The 24,453-nt window shown below is 42.7% G+C and overlaps 1 protein-coding gene across 6 annotated transcripts in view; it reads right to left on the bottom strand.

The window, feature by feature from the left end:
* Window positions 1-24,453, bottom strand: part of ADD3 (adducin 3) — a 1,740,558-nt gene that overhangs the window by 865,036 nt on the left and 851,069 nt on the right. For 3 of the 6 annotated variants that reach the window (XM_069611760.1, XM_069611765.1, XM_069611764.1), the window contains exon 1: window positions 6,678-7,076. The exons of 2 other annotated variants lie outside the window; for them this stretch is intronic. The gene's annotated coding sequence lies outside the window, so the exon portion shown is untranslated. One more of the 6 variants, XM_069611761.1, reaches the window with a different exon arrangement.

The raw sequence follows: 24,453 nt of genomic DNA, 5'->3' as shown, positions 1-24,453 counted from the left end.
ACTAATAGCCGGCACGTGTGTCATGAGCGATGCAGGAAGGGGCTAAGTATGTTAGTTGACGATGGAAGTGGAACAGTTACAGTAGCTTTTGAAACCATAACAGTCAAATTGTTGGGAAGAGATTGTTCTTTTGTTGTAACTAACGCCCAATTCATGAAAATGAACAAGTTAATTATATTTTTCTTTTAATGAGATGCATATATATATATATATATATATATATATATATATATATATATATATATATATATATATATATATATATATATATATATATATATATATGCATCTACAGTCCCCACATGGAATATGGCCACTTGACAGAGGCAACAGCTTCAAGCCCTGCCTCTGGCTTCCACTTAGAGCACAACCAAGCCACGCCATGGGTGCACTGGCCACAGTTGCAGCCCATGTGCCACTTTGACTGTGGCAAGGCCTATCATCTCAAGACCCATAGTGGTCAATGGCTTTAACCAGATGTCCTATGACTGGAAGTACCCCCAAACCTCCTCAATTAGCCAGCAGCTACTGTGCCCCTTTAAATGGCACGAGTTCATGGATCCTAAGCAGGTCTGTGGGCTTATGATTACATGCAGCCCACAACCCTGGTCTGCAGGTGATGTCCTGGGCGGAGATTTGGATGCTGCCCATATATTCAAACCACCCAGGCCAAATACAACAAATTTGGAAAAGCATGCTTTAGGGATCAGAAACCCGAATCCTTAGGAAGGCTTATCCTAAATAAGTGCAGAGGTTTGGGCTGTAAGTGAGAGGACACTATTGCTATGCAAAAAAAAAAAAATAATAATAATATATAAGGTTTTGAAGGACACCCTTATCAGAGCTGCACAAAACATTCTCAGAAACTGTGCCCAGATACTTGTTTTGAGAGAATTTGAAAGGTGGCAAGGATATAAGCTGGTCAAAAAAGTTCTTCCTTTTAACTACAGAGCAACTATCACTAACCAAAACCATATGGATTATAAAAAGGAGTACAATTTGGAAATGGTTTATAAAGTCTGCAAACATACTGCATGCCTACAATAAGTTAAAAAATAATCTTAGATTCATGTCATATTGGAGAAATTGCCTATATTGTATTTATGTTTGTGGCATCATCTTTATAACGTTTGTAGTGTGGTTACAGACATGAAAATATGGATTTCTTTAAAAATAAATGTTAAAAAGTGTACTGATTTTTCTAAAGTGATTAAGTATAAAATATATATTTAATACAAGAGATTTTTTAGAAGCGGTTATGGATATCTTACATAGTTTACAAATACATGCATGGGTCCAAATGCGCGCATCCCGACATTAAACATCTAATAGTTCCCTCAAATAGGGTATTTCGACTGAATCTTATTTCAAAATGACAAATTATTCTACAATTAGTACAACAAAACCACAGTATTAAAAGATGAAAAAATAAAACTCTAGTTGGTCAAAATCAATAAGTAGACAAACAACAAGTAGCGACCCGTTAATCAGATACATATCTAGCATTGAATCCATAGACATACTCCGAAAAGGAAATCATATTTGCCACTGCAAATGATTTAAAAAATGCCCGACTAGCTGCGACCGCCTTCTTCTACATGTTGACAACTGTACTGTGCCATAGGATCCTTCATACAGGCTAGTCTCAACATAATCAGTGGTCATTTTCTTTTTGATATGTCTTCTAAGGACTAGTAGTTGCAACACTAACAAACTAATGTGAAGATCTAATATCAATTAGTCATACAAAAAAAAAGGAGACTCCAGAACTTTGCGCCAGTTATTCAATTGTACGTTTTGTGCTTTAATTACTGTAAATCAATAAAGTGCCCTTGCAGATAACACTTGTTTCAGCAGTGCATTTATCAAATCTGGGCTATTTTGATACAGGTATTCTAAAAAACATTAATATTGATTTAGCAAAATTACATTCACAAACGTTTTCCACAAAAATATATCACCATAACCATGGTGACAACATCACACCCAAAATTATAAATCAGCACAGATTTCACAATATTGTAATGTTTCAGGGTTGCCAAATCCAATTAAGTTCAAATATCCAGTTCGAAAATGAGGGTTGGTGTTGGGGAGGATTGTATGGGATATATGAGAGAGAAACAGCAACCAAGAAACAATCACAAAAAGAAGAAAAAAAATAATGCATCATCAGAAATCATATTTTATACTTTTTGTAAAGAGTAAGTTCAAATACTAAAAATGTATTTTTGGCCGTGCACCATACCATACATTAGATAGTAGTATGTTACAGTTAGGATTTATGAAGCCATATTACAAACAAAAATGAGGCTAACTGATGTCATTTAAGTTACGCAATTATTACATTACCAATTTTCATATATCCACATACCCTTACATTTCCATGCATAATCGTAAACTTCAGCCCATCCAATCACTTGTTTTCTAAGATCCTTCAAAGTTGCAAGGTAACGCATTACGGTCAGATCGTAACCGTATTCTTAAGCGATTCTGAAAAACTTGCCCACGCTTTTCGCGCACAAACTTTTTAACAGAATTATTTAAAGTTATTCTGATAATTCTTCTTTGGATTAATCTATTTTATCGTAATATCTGTATCCGTAACTCTTAACTTAGCGGACAGTAGTCCCTCGTGTTGGCTGAACACGTACTTTAGAACAGCCGGCGCCATTTTAGGACTTGTTATAGTGTTCCTATTGCAACGCGGTGTAATAGTTTTCCTAGTTACGCCACGTCCCCACTGGACAAGTCTGCATACATTAACGCTCTTGTTAAGCACCATCTTTAATTTCCGATTGAGCCAACTTATCTTGTTAGAAAATGTTAATCGCAAATTAATGCGTACAAAAGTACTACAAGCTGAACTTTTTTATATAAAATACAATTGCAGTCTGCAAATAGAACTGAAAATATTATTAAAAATTTTGTGCACCTTCGGTTAATATCCCGTTTCACTAATTAATCAACGGGTTAGGCTTGATACCGGTGCACTCCAGTGAATTGCGACATTCTACATACATAATAACCATCAAAAAACGTATGGATTTTGAATTCAGTTTTCTATCATCAGAGGAATGGGTATTATAAGGAGTCGCCGACTTGACCAGTTGTGACCAAAGGCAAAAAATGTCTTTAATATAACTTGTCCTCTCTAATCACAGAGAATCTATAGAATGTCCCTTTGTTTTATGAAATATGTTTTTTAGAAAACATTTTATAAAATGTATGTTAACCTCTGCTTATTTTGTAGCTTGTGAGGACTTCAGAAATAGCTCCAATTTTGTTGTGCCCAGTTGCCCAAGGAGGGAAAAGTTAAGTGCAATTATTGCATCTTACAACCCAATTATTTGGAGCAATTATGTAACAGCAGTCCAAAGAAGCACCTCAATTACCTGTCTCGCTGTGTCATTTCTTATATTTTTATTGGTTATCCCCAATCCAGAATGCCGGCCAGTAGTTAAGCAGCGGTCTCAGACTTCCGAAGTGCCTTCAAAATACTGTTTTTGAATTCTCAAAAAAAACTATAAAAATTGAGTATAAAGTACTGTTAAAAGTCGTACAACTGTTGATTATCTAGATGTTTTCCAGCTGTGCAGCTTTCATATGGTGGCGTGTGTATAGTGATTCACTATATTGCGCATCTTGTAGTAAACTCTATTCTGGCATAGCCGTAATCACATGGTATATGTAGTGTGTCAGGGCCAACACACACACACACACACACACACACGTTTGTTACATGGTTAGCCTGTATGGACGAAGGTGGTCTTAAATAGGTCAAGATAAGACCAGTTGTTTCAGTGGAACTATTAGGTGGAATGGGGGCGGGGGGTAGGGGTTTAGTGGTCCTTCCTTTTTTTGAAAATCTGAATTCAGGAGGCAAGGATTCTTCTAAAAAAAAGTGATATTTTATTGAGATTAAAAAATGAAATAATGCAGAACCCAGATGCATGGGAATCAGTTGAAAGAGCATTAGTATTTAAGAGGTAACATCATTCCAGTGGGATTGCAGGTGCAGAATTAACCGTGCCTTCCTTTGAAAGATGAATACAAAAAACTTTTTTTCCACATATAGTCACAAAAAGCATTAGAAATCGAATTTTATTAACCAACCATGCTGTACAAAAAGCGAGCAAAAAAATGTAAGAACTGCTAAAGTCGGAACAAACATTCCTTTCAGAGTCGACCATTCAGAACGCTACGGACAAAAGTGATTAAGAAATCACAGAATTAATTTATAAGAACCAAAAAAAAATAATCGATAAACTAAAGTAAAATCTATCAAACTTCAACAAGGTAAAGGTTTACACATATCTAAGTGCAGACTACGTGGGTCAGTCTGTCTAATTGGGGGCAGTATGATCAGAGTTTTTCAGGAGAATTCTAAGGCCCAAAAAAAAGAAAAGAATTGGGGGACATTTTCAGATACATCGCCAGGATCAAATCAAGAACTGAACCCATATTGGGAGGGATGTGGCACTTACAGATGGAGTATAAGACTCGTTTTTCCTTTTAGGCAGAGGCCACTCCAGACGGAGACCAAGAGAGAATTATCCATCTCCCAATCAAGCATTCCCCTCAGGAAGAACCTCAACCATAAGTATTTTAAACCAGGAGGCAACCTTACAAGGGGGTGACAGAAAATGTGATCACATTTAACAATCTACCCAAACAATCACTGAACATGATTTAAAGATCTTGGAAAAGGGCCTTTAATTTGTCCCCATAAAAAAATCCATCCAAAAATGACTGGACATAAGGGATTTCTTCACACCGATTCCATCGGGGCTTACACCTTTTAGGCCGAAGTCAGATTTCGTGCCCGATTTCTAAGGAAGTGTTGACCTTTGAAAAGTCGATTAAGGGGTGTCCGCAAATGTATAAGTGTCCCCACCCCCCCCATCCCCCTCAGAGCACACGCAAGAAGTGCTTTAATTTTAAGAAAGAAGAGGGGGACCAAGTAAAATCTCACAGAAATGACTTGTAACAATAAAGAGTGCTGAAAGGTGGCAGCATTGTCATCTTACATCCAGATAAATAGGACAGGTATTCAAATGTCGAAATCAAGAACACCAACACATACTCAATATGGATCCATGGAACACCATTCGTGAGAAGGTGGTCCAGGCCACACAACAAGGTGTAGAGATAGGCTAAGGAAGAAGGAATTGTAGGTCTTAAATTCAATGAATTTAAGAACTGCAGTCTCTTGCATCTGCTTAAAAGTCAAAAAAGTGTCTTCAGAACTCTCCTACTATTTCATTATGTGACAATATCAAACCAATGGGAAAATGCATAGATTTCTTTCTGAAACCTAGAGCACATACCTAGCAGATTCCACGTATTTTACGCATCAGATCGAAGGAATGCCCATATAGGTAACCGAGTTGCTTCTTTGAACTGCTGTTACATGATTGTTCCAAATAATGCGGTTGTAAAATGAATAAACTTATCTTTCCCTTCTCTAAGGCAACTATGACCCATAAAAACTGGAGCCTGTTCTAAAAAGTCCTTGCAAGCTACAAGACAAGCAGATATAAACTTTTTTTTTTAAACATTTGAGTTGCTTGCTTTTTCATCGCTTTTTTCATCGTTTAATACATTTCATGTTGAGATGAGATAGAAGAATTTGCCATTTCGAAATAAGATTCAGTAGAAATATCCCATTTGAGGGAACCATTATTATATGTTTAATGTTGAAACACAAGGATTTAGACCCATGAAATCATGCGATTGTAAATTAGTCATGAAATCCAGACTCCCCTCTAAAAATATTTTGTATTCATTCTTTCTACTCAGAATCCCCTTAAAAAAAAAAATATATATATATATATATATATATATATATATATATATATATATATAATAATAATTTTTAAAAAAGTGTAGTAAATGTATTTTCTCTAAAGAAATGTACATTTTGATATCACAACACATCAATTATAAAGGACAGCAGAAGCATCCACCAAAAAAAATGTAAATTAAAAAATACTGTCAATTTATCTCACATGACATGAATGTTATAGTTGGTATTTATTTCCACTGGTGTCAACCCACCTTTTTTTGTTGCTTTGAACAATAAAGTTACATTCACTTACGCCAAAGATAACCAAATGTAAACACTACAAACGTTGGACAGAGCCAAATAACCACAAATTCTCTAATACAAAGTCATCCACACTACAAGTTTAACACATGCAAAACCGCTTGTCAACACTTGCTTAACCCCTTAAGTGTCAAGCACGAGTACGCTCGTCCTTTTTGCATATACTTGCATAATAGCCTGGCAGTCTCAACATCAAGTAGCTTTGAATGCTATAAAGAGTATTGTCAAGTAGTGGCACAGTGAGTTGTGGATATCCACACACACGTACCTACAGATCAAACATACGGTCCTGTCACATCAAGACAGGCTCGTGGCCACACTTAATGAGGATGGGGAAGCGTTGTGGGTGCAGTCCACTTGCGTTTGACTTGATGCGCATTGCTCAGAGCCATAGGGTGGTGCAGGCTGCTGCTGTCCAGCTCATGGGCAATGCAGTGGTATCGGCATTAAACTGATGCTATGCCCGGATTGGCACGGAGTGGGTACCTGTCGTAGTGATTAGCCTTTCCTGGGAGTTCATGGTGTGCAGAAGAGCACGAGCCGATGCAGGCAGGACTATTTTTGCACCTACCGTGCGGATTGATACAGCGGGCGCCAGGTCCCCGCGCTTCCAGGAGGGGCTCTGCTGCGGGCGCCTGTGATCCCTGCCTGCGCGAGGGCGCACCTCTCATCTCATGCGCCTCGCCGCGTTCCTGGCCGCAGGACCGAGGCACGCAAGCCGACGCCGGCCGGCAGCCCGCACTGGGCACCTCAGGGCTCGGAGGATTCCGGGGCAGGTGTTCCCGTGTGGGCGCGGTACAGAACGAACGCCAGCCGCCGGCCACCCCCTTCAGAATGGATCTCTCTCTCGCTCTCTGCGAAGGCTCGTAATCCGCTGTTTACGGCGAGTGACGGGGCGGGGCCGCACACGCACGCAGACCGCCTCTCCCGCCCAGGTCCAACGTCGCTCTGCGAGAGGGGACAGGGGATGAGCAGGCGCTCTTACCTCATCCGGAGGGGGCGGGAGGCCACCAGGCGAGCCGGGCTACAGTCTGGGAAGCGGCGGGCTTCCGGCACTGAGAGTCGCTCTCCTGCTTCCAGAACCAGGCAGCCTTGTGTTTTTTTTTTTGCCCGACTGCGCCCCCAGGCCTGGTGGTGAACTCAGCGCCGGCTCCCATTGGTGCAGCCACCGAGCCTTCCTATTGGCTCTCGGCCTGGGAGCCGGCGCGGATTGATGGGGCTGTGGGCGGGTGTAAAGCGCTCAACTGACAGGTGGGAGGTTTGAACCCGTCCAGAGGACATGGAAATAACGTCCGGGAGTGTGGGCCCAAGCACCGGTCTCCAACGCCTGCAGAGGAGAGGCTGCTCATACGCATGAACGCTGCATTGCAAGAAATGAGCCCTGATTTATTTTTTTGTCATTATCCCCTTTTTATTTACATGCAGATTTTTACACGCCAGGAAAAGAGCAACTGCACGTGAAAGTAGCATGTCGCTTGGACACAATGGCATTTTTGTCATAGTCTTTTTTGCTGGCAATCATTTAAGCTGCGGGTTTCTTCCAGTCATTAAAATGTTGATCTTTTTTTTCCCACTGGAAGCTTATCTTTATTAAAGGAATGAGCATGTATTTAATAGTTCTTGGTTACTGTTATTTAACCTGCAGTTTTTGAGGTAGTGCGAGAAGCGGCCTGCGCTGTCACGTGAAAGTTGGATTTTTATTAACAAAATTAGCATTTATGTGGTATTCTTAACTTGATATTAAGTGAGATAGCACTGGCCGGTTAGCTAGCTCAGCAGGACGAACAGTCGCTGCTGTAATCTCAGTGACCCGGTGCAGGTTCGAATCCCGGCAAGGCCAACTCAGTATCCACTTTGGTTGCGTAGAAATTGTATGTAAATATGTTCTCTGGACATCTCTCTGGCGAAAGCGTTATACAAATAACATCACAAATCATTACTTTCCGCCATCTACACTAAAAAAATAATCTGCACTGTACTACAAGGATCAAGCGTCTCCCTGCTTCTCTTCAACGTCTACATGACCACCGCCCCTCAATTAAACTCATTCAAACCCATGGACTGACAGCCTACAACTATGCAGACATCCAACTCATTTTCAAGATAACTTCCGACCAAGACATGGACAACATCCCTCAACAAATGTCTCACCTACTTAAACACCTGGATGGCGAACAACAAGTTAAACCCAACCAAAACAGAAATAATACTCACCCTCCCGGAAAACAATGCAACACAACACAGGCATACCTGACACGGCCACTGAGCATTGGAACCCAGTCGGAGACATCAACAGTGAAAATAAATCTGGGAATTCTCATGGACAACAGCCTCTCTTTGGAACCACAAGTCAAGGGAATAGAAAAAAAAACTTTCTAGCTCCTGATATTAATCAGAGGGATCCTTCCTTACCCCAACTTCCCATACAGAACCCTTGCAATCATCTCCTTGGTATTATCAAGAATAGACCATGCAAATAGTCTCTACCTTGGAATGCCAGAACGCATCACAAAAAATGACAGCGCATCCGAAATACTGCAGCAAGTCTCCTCCACATCACAGTGACCCTGAGAAGTCTACACTGGGTACCAGTAAAGAAATGCATTAATTTCAAAGCCCTCTGCATTGCCCATAAATCATTGTACAGACAGGAGCCGAATTCCTCCAAGCAAAAATCATCGGTTACCACAACCAGGAAGAGACTTATGATAAAGCAAGATACTACGATAAAAGAAAATTCAGAGGAACTGCTTTCTCTTATCTGATAGCCAAACTATGGAACTCGATAACAAAGGAAATAAGAACGACGGAAGACCCCCTTACATTTAGGAAATGGCTAAAAACCTCACTGAGATGAACACAGATGTGCGCCATACATCTGGACCAAAGCAAACGTGGGACATTACAGAATGAAGAACCTACAATACTAACCTTCCCCTTCTCTTTTCCACATCCCCACAACTCTCACATACTACACACGCCCAGAGGGCTAGTGAAACAACCCACCAAAACACGCAAACCACACACCCCTCTTTAATCATGCCACAAACCCAATATCTGCAGAAAACAAACAACTCAGAGACTGGACGCCATTCTTCCAGACTCAACATGCCCAGTGCACATAACAAAGTACACCAGAAAGCTCACGCACACAGACACCAGTTTCGCCTGGTTCTGCATGCATCCACAGATGAGCACAATCTTTAGCCTATGCCGCTCTCCCTCGCTAACCAACTCTATCCATTTTTCTGATGGAACCATGTGAGCACCTGGAGAACATGCAAGTGGCAGCCTTGCAAGGTATAAATCAACATAATATAAAATAACATATTACTCAGGGCCACATATTTGGTACTCAGGCACATCATGTGAAAATTACATCACAACAAGTTACCATGAGTGTGCCCAGAGACTGATAACTGTGATGTGCAATATATGAACCAGTCACTATTATTATTGCATATGGAGCAACACCATAGACTAAGCGGGATAACATCATTTTCCCAGTATCAGGCATAATTTAGTTAAGTGGTGCAGCTGTAGTTACAGCACAGTGCGCAATTTGGGCACCTAGTGTCATATCTTCTCAGCTCTATTTGGTACAGATATTTGTTAATGGTTTTGTTTCCAAGGGCTAAAATAATGCAGTGGATTATAAAGATGACTACAAAATACACAAATCATTAAATAAGCCAACCTGACAAATATACAAATCATTATAGTTTCTTTTTATAGAGTCATCGGAGGATAGCTCAGGGGCAATGTGCTCGCCTTGGAAGCAAGACGACGCAGAGCAACACATGTTCGATCCCTGGGTCCGCGTTTAGAAACCACTGGGTATTAAGCGCATTATAAATAACCAATTACAGTTTTTCTCCAGCCTCATTGGAAGGCCGGAGGTGCACGAACAAAGTAATGTTAGCCTACAAAATCACCTCTGGTTTTGCTGTACTACCAACTCGCTCTATATACATTTCTCAACTTCGCACCTGCACTCTTTCTACAACCTACCCAGATCCTTCTCTACTTCTACCTACCGACACCTTGCTCTTCGGCTCTCCGTGCACAATCACTCCCCTTTCCTTCTAGTCTACAACACTATCAATTGTCTTGCTCCTCAGTACTTCACTGACTGAATCTCTGTCTATGCACCATCTCATTAATTCTGCTCCTTCCCTGCACTCAACCTCACTTTCCCATTCCCCACCCCCTCAAGCCCCCGGTTGCTTCCACTTTCTCCCTACCCACTCTGCTCTAGTGGAACCCACTGCCCATCACAATCCAGCCAGACCAACTGTGGATCTTTTCAAAGCTCGGCTTAAACTTCACTTAATTGCTCCTCATACCTTCTCCCCTTATCATCCCCACCTGATCCCACCACCCCATTCAGTATTGCGTGAAAATGTACATTTGTATAGTTGTACAGTGCATCTCTTTAGTCTGAAGCACTTGTCTCCTAGATTAATGTTGCCATTGTAAGTGACCTGTTTCTTATTTTATTTTGTTTTCTACCTGGTGTATGTCACTCTTTGTTCACACCCTCATAAAATGGCACACCACTTGTTCTCATCTTTGTGCTATTTTTCAAGCATCCTTACTGGGAATGCCTCTGGCATTTTAATTGTGTTATTGTGAGTCTTGTTTGTATTTAAATTGAGATCACTGTTCTACAAATAAATACAAAGCATTTGTTTTAAAACTTCACACAACAAAAGAAACTGTGATACAGTCACCTGCTTGTAATCAGTGTTTTATACAGACATGGATCTTGTTATTGTGTGCACTGTCTATAAAGAGCCACCCAATTCAAACTTGATTTGTGTAATAATTTAAGGAGGTGGGGGTATTTTGTGACTCTGTCTTGAGACAATCCACAAAATCTGGTAGTTCACGTGTTTTGCATGGGTTTTTCTGAGACTGATGGAAATTCTATCATAATTTCGTATCATTTAAACTTTCACACTCATTAGGCAAGCTTGTCATCGTCACTGGTCACTCTAATGATCCATTCCCATTATCCAGGACACATTCCATCATCAGCATGATTGTAGTTGTATCCTTCTCATAATGAAACCGTGGCGATGGAGGGCTGTACGGTCCCCATGAGGACAAAGAGTTGTGCAGTTATACACAATGCCATGCCTTGCCGAAAGTAAGGAACTCTCCCATTTTAGAGCATAAGCAGAAAGAAATCCTCTGCCGCGCAGTGTTCATTTTGTGTCACTACCTTCAATCAGAAATGTTTCGCTGTGCTTTATGGAAATGGCTTTGGGTAAACCTTACGTTGCGGAGGGTCACATGAACATTGTGAACCGCAAGCCAGGCAGAGATGGAACGCAGCACGGAAGAGCAGCATACACGTATTCTATGAATGGCTAATCGCCATGGCAGCCTCCAATGCTGAAGGAATGGGGAGGCCCAGAGCCGGGATGGATGAAGCTTACATTTTTTCTGTGAGGAGGGTGAGATGAGAATATGGCCATGAGGAGGTGGAACCGTGACAGACAACCACCAAAACTTGCAGCATGAACATCATAATATGCCTAAGCAGGTCACCAACGACAAAATGTGCACACAACAATACGATCACTACTAAGAGAATTGAACATTTCATGTACTCTATGTGTTTACTTTGGAAATATTTGTGTAGCATGTCATACCGATAAGGTACCTTATTCACAGTATGGTGGCTAGAATTCCCAGGAATTGTTTGATTGCTTATGAATGGTGGTTTTTCCATCAGGATGAAAGTCATTATCCCCAACACTCCTATGTGCATACAGGTTCCTTCAGCACTGAAACACTTGCACCTACAGCCTTGGTCCCTAGGGTATTGTCTATAAAAGTTGGTTAGAGGTTCCTGTGGCCACGTGCCGATTACTCTTAAATAGCATACTGTGAGGGGTCATTAATGTGAGACTCACAACAGTGTTTAGTTTTCTCAAGGTTTGACATTTTTATTTTAAACAAAATTAGCAAATAAACCCTAGCTAAAACTACTCTACCAGGGGTTGCCTACCTAGTCTACACAAAACTAACCCTCACACCAAACAAAAGAAACATTCAAAGCAACATAAAAACAACATAAATAAAAGGTTATCAAATAACCAGTGTCTTGGATGACTTCTACTTGTCCTGGGCAGATCTTACTCCCCCAGGAATGTCCCAAAGTCAATGTCTTCCAAGGAAAAGAAAGCATTATATCAAGTCTTGAAAAGTTCCAAAGGAACAAAAATTCACACATATAAAAATCCACTGGTAACAGTTCCTTCTTCGCTTGCTGAAAAGATTCCCTTTCCAAGTTCCACAAAGAAAATAACAGCGCCAAGGGTATTCCTGGAGAACCTTCTTCCACAAAAGAATGGGTAAAGTTGAAGACAAAAGTACCAGTTCTGCTTAGCAGCAACTCTTCTTCTTGCAACTTATGCATCGTCTTTAAATACAGTTTGTCAGGATGCTTCTTCTTAGGGTTTGCTCTCTCTCTAGCAACTCCCTTCTACCAATGATACTGTGAGAGCAGGCTCCCTTGCCCTACTGTTGACTTCTGCTTCTACTACATTCAACTGATACAGTTCTGACAAAAGTATTGACAACCACAGTTCTACTGCTGCGAATTAGAAATGTAGGCAACTTCAACAAGACTCTTCAACCTCTACAGGTTGGCAAGGCGCTCTTCTCTCTTGTTATGGAAAGAAAGGGCAGCCCCTTTACCTTTACTTTCTGACTTACAGCTACCAGAAATCTGACTTACAGCTACCAGAAAATCTGTCTTTAGCTCCCAGACTGTTTCTTCTCAACTTGAACAGTCTCAGCTCTTGGAAGACACGAAATTAGGTGCACACAATTTCATTTCGATATTGAACTACCACTTCAAAAGGTGTGCATTCCCTCCTTTCGGTCAGCGTTAAGCTTCAAGGGGAATTGGGAAACACAGTTTCATGCGTGACCTCTCCTGATATTAAATGGGCTTGTAACATTGCAGGAAAGTCAAGTTGTGTTTTATAAGGTTTACCAGCAACGTTCTCCTCTTTAATAGAAGACACCCAACCGCTCGGCAACAGGTTACATCTAACAATGGGGAAAAGAGATGCTTTCTCTACACGCGGGTACTTCAGCTTTGTTAATGTAAGCACATGATACAATTCCCTTGTTAGAATGACTTCCCACTTCTGCAAAGAACTTTTACTTGTTTTTATGTGTACATGAGGATAAATTAAGCTGGCTACAGTTACCTGCAAGGTATTTCTGATGATTTGGAGTACAGAGCTTCCCTTTACCAACTCCCCAATCAGAGCGGCTGCGGGCTGCTCCTGCTTCCTGGCTTGATTTCCTCTGCTACTAGTACTACAGGCACTCTTGGGACCCACACCCCTCTGCTGCATGGGTATTTCCGATCCAGCCTCATTAATGGAGAATCTTCCTCTCTCCAGCTCCCCTCGGCTTGCTTCTGCACACAGGCCTTGGGTGTATGCACGACACAGCTGTGTATTCACAGCAATTAGGCATACCAGGAAAGACTACCTGTTTCTCCCAGTCTCTTCCAATGCTGCCGCAGCCAAACAGGGTTTGTGAGCACAGGTCCTGCTCAGTGCCTGCAGGTGAAATCTGTTCTTCCTCTGCTCCGGCGTCCGTTCTCTGGTCACACTTCCTAGTGAACTGCCAGCCTTGTGCTCTGCTTCTTCTGCTACTGCCGACCTTCCAGCACCTGCCCTAGCTTCTTTCTACGGCTCCTTCCCGCTGCAGTCTTTTATGCCCCTTAGGTGGGATAATTGGCTTCAGGTACTAATTGCCTGACCTTGCCAAAAGCTATTAGGCTTGCCTGCCTGTCCTTGGTTCCTGCATGCCTCCTTAGCCCTCTTCTTCGTCACAATCCCTGAGGGATTCTGGGACATGTAGTCCACTTTAGAAAAATGTTGTTTCTTTACTTCTTTAAAAGGTTTTATGAATGGTTTTTCCTCCTTTGATATTATTCAAAGAGGAATTATAGGGTTTAACCCTTTTAGAGACAGGTGGGACAGGAACAATCACATGTTTGTTGTTCCTTTTGGCATACCTTTAGCATTGTGGAGGATATGGGGATTTAGGAGTGTAACAGATTTGTTCTTTGGGTTCAACACTAGATTGAGTCACTTCTTTAGAATTTACCTTTCCATCCTTGGTACGAGGCTGAAATATATCAAAATGGCAATAAGCCAATTCCTCCTCTAAGTCTGTGGTAAGAGTATTCCTCTTCAAGGAGAAATACTGTCTCTCTCCCTGCAAAATCACCCCACAACCCTGGGCTTTGTCTCCACCCAGGTGATCCTCCCGCAGTGCAGGGCTGGGATCCTCCCACTCCCAGGATTGGGATCAGGAAGCGTCTGCCCTCTCCTGGTCACATGGAATTAGATTTTAGGCAGTGTTTTCGTGGGGGAACTGCAGGATTCTCCACATAACACTAGGGTCCACTCCCCTCCATTCAGAAAGTTGAGATTAAATTATGTTATTTGATCTCAGACACCTTAGATACCTTAGCTCTGCATGTCTAAGAGAATGATATGGGGACAGGGATTTGAGGACAGTATGGGATGCTGATAAAACCTTGGTAAGAGGAGAAATAATTCATAAAATGGCCACCGTTGTGAAGATCAGCGATGAAAAGACAGGTTTATGTGAGGAAGAGAACAAACGCAGAGGAACAGACAAGTTCCTGCATGCATTGAGATGCACTAGCGGCCTCATCAGGAGTTGGGCAGAGTGGGAAAATGAGGCGGTAACGCTATTACGTCACATTTAACGCTACGCCCAATCCTGAGTTTGGCCCTACCTCAACGCGTTCTCCTCTGAGCTGGAGGTGAATGCGCCGACAGTATGGGCATTTTTGGCAGTAATTGTGTCACTCATCCCTAGGACCCAATGGGAAATGGGGATTTACCACCTTACCACTACTCATGATCTGGTGCAAATTGCACTGGACCGAGTAGTAGTAACACTAATTGCATTGGGGGTATCTCGGCGCAATTATAGCCGGATACCGCCCAACTTGTGATGAGCCCCACTACTCAACTAAAGGTGCATTCGGCAGATCGTTCCACACAACCTATGCTATACTCCAAGCAGATGTATTACTCAAAAAGGCAATAAAGCAAATGGGGTGCTTGCAGCCAAACCATGGATATTAAAATGTGCCATTATGTTTCTTGCCTTCCAGATGTAAAGGGGCGCTCTGGTTTTGGGGGTGAGGAGAACTGAAATAATTGAGACATACTGTACATTTTGTCCCTTGAATCTAACAGAACCTGAATGTTTGGACTCCACAATTTGCACCCCCAGCCCCTGCCACACTCCAAATCATACTCCCATTAATTTGTGCTGCTTCTGCATCTTGCATCCCTTCTCCCATTCTATATCCCTCATCCTTTTACCCAATCTGCAGCTCGTTGCCTCTTTCCGGCCAACCGCTTACCCTCTGCTTTCTGGATCACTGAACACACGCTCCCTCTACTTTCTGTACCTCCGCTCGCTCTCAGAATTCTGGCCCACCGCACCACTGCCTCCTCTGCTCTCTTGTACACCGCTTCCTCCTCTGACCCACTGCTCTCCCTCTGCTTTCTTGCCTATCACTTCGCATCTCACCCATCACTCTCCCTCTTTCTCTCCTTTGCCTCTCATAGTGTGACAATTTTTTTAAAAAGTAGATTTTGACCCAGATCCTCAAAAAATGGGGTATTTAAAAATAGAGCCGAGGATATGCTATTTTTAGGCAACCCATTTTTGGAAATGAGCAGGTCACCGTATTCTCTGTTTGAGGAGATTTGGCCAGGAGCAGTGAGCTCGAGTTCTATCGGAGGAGCTCAGGCTTCAAGCAGTGATCTGGAGCTATGTCCGTGGAGCTCAGGCTTCAAGCAGTGACTTTGAGCTCTGTTTGAGGAGCTTTGGCTAGGAGCAGTGAGCTCGAGTTCTATCCGAGGAGCTCAGGCTTCGAGCAGTGAGCTGGAGCTCGGTCCGAGGAGCTCAGACTTTGAGCAGTGAGCTCGAGCTCTGATTGAGGAGCTCAGGCTTCGAGCAGCGAGCTGGAGCTCTGTCCGAGGAGCTCAGGCTTCGAGCAGTGAGCTCGAGCTCTGTTTGAGGAGATTTGGCCAGGAGCAGTGAGCTCGAGTTCTATCGGAGGAGCTCAGGCTTCGAGCAGCGAGCTGGAGCTCTGTCCGTGGAGCTCAGGCTTCAAGCAGTGACTTCGAGCTCTGTTTGAGGGGCTTTGGCCAGGAGCAGTGAGGTCGAGTTCTATCGGAGGAGCTCGGGCTTCAAGCAGTGAGCTGGAGTTCTGTCTGAGGAGCTTAGGCTTCAAGCAGTGACTTCGAGCTCTGTTTGAGGAGCTTTGGCCAGGAGCAGTGAGGTTAAGTTCTATCGGAGGAGCTCAGGCTTCAAGCAGTGAGCTGGGGCTCTGTCTGAGGAGCTCAGGCTTCACACAGTGACTTCGAGCTCTGTTTGAAGAGCTTTGGCCAGGAGCAGTGAGCTCGAGTTCTATCCGAGGAGCTCAGGCTTTGAGCAGTGAGCTGGAGCTCGGTCCGAGGAGCTCAGACTTTGAGCAGTGAGCTCGAGCTCTGATTGAGGAGCTCAGGCTTCGAGCAGCGAGCTGGAGCTCTGTCCGAGGAGCTCAGGCTTTGAGCAGTGAGCTCGAGCTCTGTTTGAGGAGCTTTGGCCAGGAGCAGTGAGTTCGAGTTCTATCAGAGGAGCTCAAGCTTCACGCAGTGAGCTGGAGCTCTGACCGGGGAGCTCAGGCTTTGAACAGTGAGCTCGAGTTCTATCTGAGGAGAGCAGGCTTCGAGCAGTGAGCTTGAGCTCTGTCTGAGGAGCTCAGGCCTCGAGCAGTGAGCTAGAGCTCTGTCTGACCCAATACACAATGTGAAGCAAATCTGCCACATGATAAGCACACTATAATTACCTTACTTATGTTCCTTTACATTTAAAAAAAAGTTCTAGTGGCTTCTGAAGCAGTTCTTTTCAAACAGGGATATTTGTGTGGCACGAGTGAGCCTTGGGAGTGACGTGTAGCCCCCAGCAGTTGGTGTCCCGCTAACCAAGCCTTTCTAGCCTACAACGTGAGCTTAATGGCTCTCCTCCATTTCGATGGTGGAAAGACTATTCCAAAAAAGTAAAAATAAACGAAACAGTTACCAATCAGGTGACAAAGGCTACAACTGAGCTACCTGGGAGGACAGCTCAGTGGCAACGTGGTCGCCTTGGAAACAAGACGACACCAAGCAACACAGGTTTGCGCTTAGAAACCTCTGGGTATTTAAGTGCGTTATAAATATGCAACTAAAACAACAACAACAACAAAAAATCTGTAACAGCGCCTCGATGCCCCGGGGCTGTGTGAGCGCTTTAAAAATGCAAATAAATAAAAAATGAAAAATAAATGCAGCTTTACCTGCCAACATGAACTGAAGACTCAAGATTTAATATTTTGTCATTAAGGAATATGGTGAAATAAATGTCCATCTCTGGGTACAATGCGCTGTTTGGTTTTTGAGATATTTGCACGTAGTAACACTTGGCTAAACACCTTTTACAAAAAATGTACTTGCGCACTTCGAAATGGACTTTAACTGTTTTATATAAATGAATCAACAACTATATTTTTTAACTCTCTTTTCGCCATTGGTGATGTTATATTGGAAGATTCTATGTGAATAACATGAATTATCTGTTTTTTAATGTTTGTAACAGTCTAAGGTTTCTTTTTAAAAACCAATTCACTTAAAATTTAAAAATAAACGACAGCAGAAACAACCATTTAGGAAAATATAAGTGTCTTTCTGATTTTGGTCTTAGTTTACAATAACACATCAGAAAATGAATCTATGTGCTTTGCAAACTGATAGTGGAAAAAATACAAAACATTACCTCACAACGTGCCCAAACCACTTTCTTTTACCTTCTGCCGTCTTTGTGAATGACCCTAAAGTAATTTTCAATACATTGTTTAAGCCACTACTTCATTAACAAAGGGAGTGCTAGTCCCACAAATTCTTGTACGTTTTCAACAGAAAAAAAGGACTCTTTTAATGTGCATCCTATACCAAACATGATTGTAAGGTGCAACTAACATCAAATTCTCATATTCTGCATAGTTTGCTATAGACTTTCCACTACAAAACAGCCACAACAGGTACCAAATAACACATCCCTCCACCGTAAGACAGATATTCGACCAGGTTTATTGTACCACTGAAAGCGGATAAAATAGTGGACCTTCTGAACATTTGATGAAATTCTGAACATTTGCAGAAATAATTAACTTTTGCATTAACGTAAAGGACTTAAACCATTGGAAAAAGCAGATTTGTATTCCAATTTGGCATGACCATTTCCGTAAAAAAAAGTTAACACATTTTCACTCTAACACCATCGTGTGTATTAAGTTAAAATTCTAATTTCTCATGTGCATATAAACATTCTCTTTCACAGGTTCTTCCCATCTATTCAAGAATGCTATTTGCCACCAATTATAATCACCAATTATTCATTGTGTACCTGGTGGAAAGTACATTTTTATTGAAGCATCTTGCATTTCATCTCAACAAAATACATACCCTTCTGCCATAAATCTCTTGGTGATGTCACTCTACCCACCCTCACGTCATTCAAAACAATCTGTTGCCACGTGTCTATATGAAAGTATTTCCCCCAAAAATTAGTATGTGCTCCTAAAGGCAGGCTGGCTAAATACATGCACATATCTTAACATACATGTATACCGAATCCACAACACCATTAAATTCCTCTTCAGAAAAGTAAGGACGCACGCACAATTTTGAACAACTTGTAGATGCATTCTCTTTACTGCAGCTTGGAATGAGTAGTGTAATAAACAAATGGTTAAACCCCAGGTGGAGATGGCCTCCCAGCAGAATGGTCCATACCTGGGTTGTTGACAGCATATAAGAATTTCCAGATGGAGAAAGCAGGGACAAGAATGCGGGAACCACAGTTTGCATTGCTATTCAAAATGTTATGCTAAGTTACAGATTTCTGTAAAGGTCGCCAAAGGCATCATGGGCCCGAGGACACAACAGGATAAGAGGAAATCTGAAAATAAATGGGTTTTTGAAAGTCACTGAAAGCTAAAATGGTCTTCAGTGACGCGAATGTAAAAAGGGAGGGCAGTCCACATTTTAGCTGCTACGATGGAGAAAGAACCGCCACCCATCCCAGCAAGTCGGAATCAGGGGGGATTACAGAAGACTAGCGTCACTCGGGCGAAGAGAGCGGACAGGCACATATGGCTGGAACTTCTCCAGTAAATACTCTGATCCAAGGTCATAACAGGCCCGGTGGACAATGCAAAGGGATTTAAAGATGATCCGCTGTTGTACAGGCAGCCAGTGATGGACGCACAGAAGAGGCAATATATGGACACCATCGGGAGTGTTAGTAGCAATACGAGCAGCAAGATTCTGCAATAGCTGAAGGCAATGAAGAAGATAGAGAGGTTGAGCCAAAAACAGCGAGTTGCAGTAATCCAAGCGGTTTAAAATAAGAGAAGAAACCACAAGGGGGCGAAGACGATCAGGAAGGAAAGGCAGAACCTTCCAGAGAACCCTTAACTGAAAATGGCCATCTTTACAAATAGAGTTGATCTGGGATACAGCCACTCAGAGGACGAACCCCAAGTTCTTTGCCTGGGACACGGGTGAGGGACCTGGGCCAAGCTCAAGAGGCCACCAAGTAGCTGACCACAGTGAAGAGGCAGGTAAAGAGCCAGAGCTAACGCAAGAAGAGGAACCCACCACTGAGACCTCCGTCTTGTCCCCATTCAGCTTAAGCCAGTTGCTTCCCATCTAACTGCCCATGGCCACTAAGCCCCCCCTAAACTGGGACGATGATTTCAGTGTCATCGGTGTAGGAGTAGCAGTGGAAACCGTGGGAGTGGATGAGCAGCAAAAGAGGCTGAATATAGATGTTAAATAAAGCCGGACACAAGGCAGAGCCCTGATGAACACCGCATGAAAGTGCGCTAGGTTGTGAGAGAAAAGAGGAAAGGGAAAGAATATGGGTCCTGTCCATCAGGAAGGGTAAAACCAGGGTAAGACCTGTCCAGAGAGGCCGGCCTGGGAGAGGCGGCGCAGCTGCCAAGGATGGTCCACTGTGTCAAACGCTGCTGAAAACTCTAAAAGAATCAATGCACCCGCCCCATTGGTCTACCAATCGGGTCAGGTCATCCAGAACAGAGACGAGTACTTTCCGCGCCTCGGCCTGGTTGGAATCCGGATTGGAAAGGATGCAGCAATTTAGAATGCTCAAGAAAAGAGGTGAGAAGAGGGGAAACCAAAGACTCCAACAGTTTGACGGCAAAGCGTAACAAGGAAACAGGGTGGAAGTTAGTAAGAACTGTACTGGACCCTCTAGAATGTGGCACATGTGAACAAGCTGACCACGGATAGATGTTAAAAGGCTAGGTTAGGACATGACAGGAAGGATGGAGAAGGAAACGTTTACATTAGGGTTGATAAATCAAGCAGGGTTTCTCCCAGTCTGTACTACTTTTCTGGTGCCAGATTAAATTAAACTGGTTAAAAACAGAGTTGGTGGGGTCTGTGGTTCCTGAGTAAAGCAACTCCCCTGTTCTTTAGAAGAGACCTGGTGTCATAGCCCTGTGAGAGGGATGGATCATCTCCTCCAGAGATACTGGAGAAAATGTACTTGCGTCAAAATCTGAGAGCCAATAAAATCAGAGTTCTCTAGAATATCCCTCCACTGTTACAGATGAGCTCATGTTTGTTTAGGCTTCCTCAGTAACTTCCTTACCAAAGTTGCTGCTCGTTTTGGTTCCAATGTGTCCTTTTGGGTTTGGTCTGCACTGGGAACTACTGGTAAGGAATCAGAGGTTACGGGACCCACAACAAGGCTCACCGTTCTTCAGAGAACAACTGGTCTGCACCGGATTTCTTATTTAAAGGATGACGTAATGGAAGCATTTCCAACCCCAGATGAAAGGGAGCCCGTTCAGGACTAAGAAGGGACACTGTCCTCCTCTTGCCAACATCAAGGGACCTAAGGTGCTTGACAAAGTCCTCCATCAACTTTGGTACTGGTTCCAGCTGTGACATTGAAAGAAGGCGGTCTATTGAGGACTTTGGGTGCAAATGCATCCCACAGGGCTCAAGAACTCTCCAGATGGTGGTTTCCCAGCACTTGGCAGGTCTGTGGAGAGTCCGCCACCTTGAACTGCTTACTGCACAGGGTGCCCTGGTTAAAACATGTGCTACAGGGCATGTGGCAGAGGAGGCAATGAGCTAGTAATGAAAGAATATTGTACTTTAGTAATTACAGAAGGTTAACTGCCCTGAAATGGAACATCAAAATAAAGAGACTTCTGAAAAAGGGAGGTGGCAGTGAGCATCAACCTGACTCGGAGCTTGGGCAGGAAAATCAGGAATTTGGTGTGGCAGCTGGAAACGCATGTCTCATGGTTCGGGAGGCACCGCTAGAGGACAGAGGAACACCTGTGTGTGGACCCTACAAAAAAGGTAGCAGGCGCCCCTCTCCCGAAAGAACACAGCATGATAAACTGTTCAGTGGTTTTTAACCACTTTGAGAGTTCGCAGCCATCTGCCTTTTGCTCACTGTACCTTTCACAGGTGGGAAATATTCATTTGCATATCAGTCTTTGTCCCGCCCACATGGGCTAGCTGTGTGTGGACCCTGTTGCCAGACATTTTGAAGACGCTGTCCATTTTTCGTATGCACTTATTTTTGCGACCCAACTGTGGAGGCAAGTGGCCCCAACCGGAGAAATGAATACAAATGAACACAGAGGGATATGTGAAGGGCTTCTATGATTTATACAGGCCTTGCAGTAAATGTCCAGCCAATAAGGCCCCTGAATGTACACCATGCCACTTCCTAGTTTTGTTAATTGAATTGTGTTGTACAACAAGTGTCCAAATATCCAGTCGAGACTGGTGTGTTGGAGTGAAGCAGTGCATTAATGAGGATGGAATGCATTTTTTGTTTTTGTACTCATTCTATAGCGCACACATATCCAGTAGGTTGCAGAGGAGGAAAGACAGCAAAGTTCTAAGGTCTCGACGATTTACATGGGGCGCACGCACGCTGTGAATGCAACCCCTGAGTTAAGGCCATGAAATCATTATTTGTTCAATGTATCATTTTCAGTAATAAACATGAAACCATGACTTTACAAGTGAAATGGTAATTAAAATTTACCACTTCTCCAGAAATCCCCCACTTCTCAGAACTGTTGTCCTTCACCTGCGCAAAAGGATAGGACAGACAATAACCATTTATGGAAAAAAGAAAATATTTACAGTCACATGTTAAGCTGCATTCTGCAACGCAGTAGCGTGTAGGGAGAGCACATCGCAGGACATGCCAGTCAGCATGCATACCAAAAACACACACACACTGGCAACGCCAACAGGTTTGACTTAAGCATGCCAGGTGCTGCTGCAATGGTGCTACCTGCCCATCAGATAGCAACAGATGGAACATGGCCTTTACCTGGGCATATGAAAGCAGTGCCTTTCAAATGCCAATCTAATAAATTACACACGAGTCAAAACGTTTGGCTTTGTCAATGCTTGTGTTTAACTGGACTTCAGTGCAAGGAACAGAACTAAGTCAAGTGGCTGAAGAAACACTTGTTTAAAACATTTTGATTACACCAGTGGCATATTTACAACTGCGTTTAAGCCATCAACTCTGAGCAAACTGCTTATAAAACACTGGCACACCAATATTTTAAGTTACTGCTTGATAAAGCTAGCTCAGAGAGATCCAAGGAGGATGTGTTTTGGGCCTGTAGGGGCGGAAGGTGGACAAGTAGTGAATAGGAATTGCCATAGGCATTACCCATGGTTATGGGTAGTCCATGGGCCTGCACATAATCAAACACCCAAAGCCTATGTCTCTCCTCCCAGGTTATCCTCTTCCAAGCTGTACTCCAAAACAATAGTTTGGGCTTATAGTTGGTGCACAACAGCCAAATGTAATAGCTACCAACGTTCTACTGGCTTAATCCGGTTCATGCAAGAAGATTATGCCTGGACGTAGCTGTACCTGCTGCCATTGCACCATTTGGGAAAGGTAACTTGAGAATTACCACTACTGAAACAAGTTTTTATATTGATGCTGTTAAATCTGTGAAGTGAGGGACAGTACTGAACTAAACGGATCCTGTACTTCCCTGCCCCTCTGCCTCAGCAGTGACTTCTACCTAGATGACCACAGCCCATTGACCAGATGTTGACGTATTGAGAGTGGATGGAAAGTGAATGTTGGCAATGGGAAAGAAAGCTTGAAAGTCCAGGAGTCAACACAAGCAAAATGTTTCCTTATTCTTAGGACTGTAGGACTGTTCATAAATGATCGGCTCTGTAAAAAGCTGGGGGAAGCAGAAACGCTAAAACATTGGCCGATTGGCTGTAGCGCAACACTAGGGCCGAAGAAAATGTGGTTGGGAAAGTTCATAAGGAGATTAGAGGATTTAAACAGTGAAGTCAAGTGGGCTTGGCTCTTGTATGGATACTCTCAATGACCATTGCTTTATGTGAATATTTTAATGGTGATGCACAAAATGTTGGGGGAAAATGTTTTTCTCGATTAGTCTACCATAATGAAGTAGGGAAGGGAATAATTTGTCAGATAGGTGGAAAATGTAATATTGGGGGTTAGGAAGGGAGGTCCTGATAGGTATATAGAATATGATTTATTTTATTTATTTTGCATTTATATAGCGCTACGAACCCTTGGGTATCTGAGCGCTGCTTATTTCCCACGGTGTGTGGTGCTCATTTATCCACCTCAGAAGGATGAAAGGCTGAGTTTGGCCCTGCCAGGATTCGAATACAATGATTGTATATTGGATTGTGTTGAATGAATTAATGTCTGTAGTATGTGTTTTATAATGTTGTGCCTGAAGTAATTTATCGCCATTTGTAATCAACTAAGAGTTGTTAAGTATATGATAAAAAATATGTTAATGTTTTTGATAAAATATAAACACAAAAATAAAATAGGTTGAGGCAGGGTCAAATAGATATGCCACTTCAGCATTGTATGGCTAGTTACATTCATATTATGCCAATTATAGCAGCATGTAGGGTATTGTCATTATATAAAAAGTAGATCCCCTACATTGCCAGTTGCTGCTATAATACAGTATCCAACAATAAAATAGATGCAAGTCACTTTCAGTGCACAGGAGCATTAATGCTTTAATGATAATGATGTGTTATTTATATAGCGCTTTTGCCAAAGCGCTGTGCATAGCTCATATTTACATACAATTATCATCCAGACCGAAGTCGGTATTCATTTATCAACCTCGGAAGAATGAAAGA

The sequence above is a fragment of the Ambystoma mexicanum genome, chromosome 8 (genome assembly GCF_040938575.1).
Source record: "Ambystoma mexicanum isolate Mex_15411 chromosome 8, UKY_AmexF1_1, whole genome shotgun sequence".
NCBI classification, from domain to species: domain Eukaryota; kingdom Metazoa; phylum Chordata; class Amphibia; order Caudata; family Ambystomatidae; genus Ambystoma; species Ambystoma mexicanum.
This window is presented reverse-complemented; position numbering and strand designations above follow the sequence as displayed.